Raw genomic sequence first — 4,663 nt, forward strand, 5'->3', positions numbered from 1 at the left:
GAAGTCAAGTTGATGGAGGAGGGCCACTGCCGAGCTGAAGGAGTCTTGGAATCTACAATAAAACAGGCGAATCAACTTTTGTCGCCATGGAAACCAGTCCGGATGTGCAAATCCCAACAGGGTTTTCCTAAGGAGTAAGAAAGTTAACTAAAACATTCACATTAATTTTGATACTGTACATTGCTTAATAGTTCCTCTCTCATACTTAGAGTTGGTCCCCACCCCAGCCCCAGTTTTTACAAAGCTGAGAAAACAAATATTCTTCCAAGGATGCTAAGTCCCTTATAAAATAAACAGTGACTCAGCTGAGAGTCAGGAAACATAACTGCTATCATGTAATTTGAAAGGGTTTTGTTTTTAATATCTGCCTTGCCAACTACAAACCTCCAGTGGGAAGCTTGCTGTATTCAGTTTCTTCCACTGTGATTTTCCTTCCTCTTTCCCCCAACTTAGGTGAAAACCAGCTAATGTTTTATAAATAGTTTCGTTCTGAAGTCTTAATGTGATTTGTCCATTCCTGCAGGCAAACGAGCTGCTTCTAAATACTTACTGAGAGCTTGGGAGCTGGCTCTCTCAGTTATGTGTGTGCCACGCAAACGTGTCTGTCCCCAGCATACGTGAGAAGTGGGGTGGTAGCAGTGAATTCCTGCAATCCCGGCATTGAGAAAGAGAAGCCAGGAGGATAGGATCCCTGAAGCTTGCTGGCCAGCCAATCCAGCCAGACCTGTGAGTCCCAGGTTCAGTGAGAGGGCCTGGGTGTATGTGTGAGACACTCAGTGTCTCCACAGAGCACACACAAAAAGCACACAAAAATAAATGAACAAATACATATTTATTGAGCAACTATTATGCATCAGATACCAGTGAAGGTTCTGTAACCAAATTATTGACGAGAAAAAAAAACAAAACCACTGTACTCCCAGGATAAGGAAAATGTGCTGACTAGTGTTTGGGGTGGGGCAGGCTTCAGAAGGCTGTGCTAAGATAACCTTTAAGATACGACCCAGGAAGGTAGGGGTACAAAAAATGCAAGGAGAGAGCTGCTAGTCTAGAGGCTAACTCGGAAACAGGCTTAACCTGTTTCTGGAAGGGCAAGAACTTTTCAGAGGTCACAGTCCCTGGGGTTGATAAGGCGGCTGAGGGAGGAGTTGCTCTAACTGCTGTGGGAGAGAACCAAATGTTTTAGCATGGACAGTGACGTGACGTGATTGGCATTCCAGGCCAGGTGAGTTATGAGCAGCCTGAGGCTGAGGACGCTCACAAGCACCGTGCTCGCCTCAGATGGCTGGCCCCTCATGCGGCATGGCAGCCACGGATCTTCAGTTGTCTGTCCTAGGGATTGTCTGGCTTTGTACTCACACCAACAGCCCTCCAGGTTTGAGCGCCAATTCTGAATTCCCATGACATCAACCCCCTCGTACCCCTTTCCCTTCTCCCTTTTCTAAGACTTCCTGCTTACTCCTTCATTCTCCGTTTTTCTCTTTGTACTTTTTATTACCGTGAATACTAACTTAGAGGGATACCCCCCCCCTTTTATAATGGTATGGCTCCACGAATCCCTGGCCTCTCTTTAACTCATGACATGGTTGAGAATGCTCGAACGTCAGATCCTCTTGCCTCTACCTCCCAAGTGCAGTGATTACAGGCATGCACCACCACATCCAGGTTATGTGGTTCTGGGGATTGAAGCCAGGGCTTCTTGTATGCTAGGCAAGTCATCTGCCAACCAAGCTATGTGCTTCTCCCTATCTAAAAAGGGTTTTGTTGTTGTTTTTGGTGCCATTTTTCTTCCAAATTTGCCATTTCTTTTATAGCAACATTCTGTATCCATTCTGCTCATTTTCCCTTTTCATCAACTTGCTCCAGTTGATGACCTCAATGGCTGCCACTTCCCTGAAATAGTCCAAGCACAGGGGCCAATTCTCAGTGCCTGTTTTGGTAGAGCTATTCAGGATCCTTTCTGAATAGCTTTACCACATACGGGGACCTACCTTCCGGCTGTCCCACCTCCCCACACACCTGTCCTTGCCTGGCTCCACAGCATCTCTGTGAGGAGTTTGGACTTCGTCCTACGGACCTTCTCTCACACTCATTGACTCATCTGGGTCAATGTCTGCCCTCTGAACCATGTTTACCAGGCGCTGAAGTGAATTGGTCTCGATTGCTCCTAACCTCGAGGTGTGCCTACTCATGCCTTGCTTACGGGTCCTCCTCATGTGAAAAGAGAAGCATGCTAGAAAGTTCCCCACTGGCTCCAAACCTACTTCCCTCAGTTGATGTCAGTGTCTTCCTTTTCTTGGCTGCAGCCATACACCAGTCTTTCTTCTCGTCCTCACACCCTCCCTCCATAGCAGGCTACGCTGGCTCCTCCTCTCACTGGTATCCATTTCTTCCATTGTAGTCTGAGGTACCATGAACTCCTTTCATTACCTACCTGGTCCCTATTTCCCAACTTCCTCCTCTCCATTCTGTTCCTTTCAAAAAGTGACCACGTCATTCCTTTGTTCCAGTGCCCTGGGGTTTGTCACGTTAGCAAAGCAATACAGTTTATGCTTCCTACTCCTCTACTCCAGCCAGCAGCTGTTCAAGTCCTTCCCTGAGGCAGCTTATCTGCCCCAGTGCCACCTCCCCTTTTCCTGCCAACCTACTTGACATCACTGACTCTTGGCTACCATATTTCAGTTCTTTGTTCTTTTTTTTTTTTTTTTTGGTTCTTTTTTTTTTGGTTCTTTTTTTTTGGGAGCTGGGGACCCGAACCCAGGGCCTTGCACTTCCTAGGCAAGCGCTCTACCACTGAGCTAAATCCCCAACCCCGTATTTCAGTTCTTAACAGCTGAAACATTCACTTGGCTTCTTACTCTCTCATTAGATTTAGTTCCTTGGGAACAGGAATCTGTACAATGTGTTTTGCCTGCATAGGCATGTATGTACCACATATATGCTTCATGTCAGCAGAGGCTAGAAGGCGGCTGGAGTTAGGGACACTTGTGAATTGCCATGTTTGTACTGGAAACCATCAGAGTTCTCTGCTAGAGCAACAAATGGTAATGGGCAAGCCCCATGGCACAGGAATTTTTAGTTTGCTGCTGTTTCTCCTCACATAGGGCAATTGTTGCGTGCATTAACAAACGAACGGGAGAACTGGATACAGAAGCTGGGCATGGTCAGGGTAACGTCTAAGCTTTTGAGGTACCAAGATACAGTAGCCTGAAGGGGCTCCGGCTTCAAGGCACAGGGGTTGCTAGAGTAATTTTGGATGTATTAATTTGGAGATGTTCATTAGACATCAAATAGAGACACAGAAGTAGGCAGCTGAATGTGACTGTTAAGTCTGTAAGTCTATAGAGTTGAATGTTGGAAGCCATTGACCTCATGAAACCAGATGAGAACATTCATCGGAAGTGGAGAATAAGGCCCAAGACTAGACTAAGCCCTCCATTAGGCCAATATTCAGAGATTAGAAGAAAGAGATCTCCAAGGATGGAGACACCAGTGGTGAGGAAACCCAAAAGAACAGAATATTCCCAAAGCCAAGAGGTGTTCCAAGGCAGTGTGGGCTGAAAGGTCAGGAATCACAGGCATCACACGCTTGGCTCTCAGGAGTAGGGGCTGATACTGTCTCAGTATGGAAGGCATCTAGTTTTGTTGTGGAGACCTTCCACTTCCTGTCACTGTCCCTTCTCTAGCTCCTGCTCTCAAGTACCGTGCCCAACAGCCCTTCCCCAGGACTCTGAAGCTTGCGCTTGCCACTCACATCCTCACTTCCTGTCTTGCTTGGCTCAATTCCTTCCTCCCTGACCCATCCTCCTGTCACTGAGGAAAACCTAGCTCTCATTAACATCTCTCTCGGCTTTTTTTAGGCTCTAATCTGGAGAGCAAGTACAATTTGACCAGCCTCCTTCAAGGTTAGGGACATAACCCTGAAATGGGACTTTAGGAGGCCCTGCCACCTGGCGCGGCTCCCCGGGGGCGGCTGACCTTTCTTCTCTTTGAGAGGATACTTCAGCACCTCCCACCTCCTGTTGTCAGTGCCTTCACAGCCACAGTCCCTCCAAGTACTGTGCAGTGTGCTCTGGTATTCTCCACATGGATTCCCAGCCTGAACTCCAGGAACTGCAGAGTGTTGAACAATAGATAATCCCTACCAACCCTCGCTATCTCCTTCTATTACCAACAGTTTATACCCCCAAATCACATGCTTTTGCACAAGCCCCTTGGAATTCCACCCACATTGCCTACTGAGACCCATTTTGTTCCCCATCGAAGAGAGAAAGGTTCAAATCCCTTCCTGATAAAGGGGCACAGCATATTTTATGCGCATGGAAGTAACTTATGCTGTAGAAGAGGGAACAGAAGGCAGAATATTGGCGTAATTGGGGCTAGAAAATGCAAGTGAGTCAGGATTAGGGGTGGAATCACTCCTTTCTTGCTGGTAATATATACTCTTGGAGTCTTGGCCTGTACAGAGGGGTGCTGTGGCCATGTTCTGAGAGGACAGCTGCCCAGTTCATTCTCTGCATGACACTGAGCAAAGGCCGCAGGCACACATCACAGTTAACTAAACCATGACAACCCCAGGATGATTTTAAAAAGGCACTGCAGATTTCTTTCAAGTGCTACACACGAAGAATGACATTTTCATTAGCGCCTCTTTCTCTTTCAG

General features: G+C 47.1%; 1 protein-coding gene across 1 annotated transcript in view; it reads left to right on the forward strand.

Moving 5' to 3' along the window:
- The window catches only part of Slc2a12 (solute carrier family 2 member 12), a 54,072-nt gene that overhangs the window by 46,033 nt on the left and 3,376 nt on the right, over nt 1-4,663 (forward strand). The window lies entirely within an intron of this gene.

The sequence above is a fragment of the Rattus rattus genome, chromosome 2 (assembly GCF_011064425.1).
Source record: "Rattus rattus isolate New Zealand chromosome 2, Rrattus_CSIRO_v1, whole genome shotgun sequence".
In the NCBI taxonomy this organism is placed as follows: Eukaryota; Metazoa; Chordata; class Mammalia; order Rodentia; family Muridae; genus Rattus; species Rattus rattus.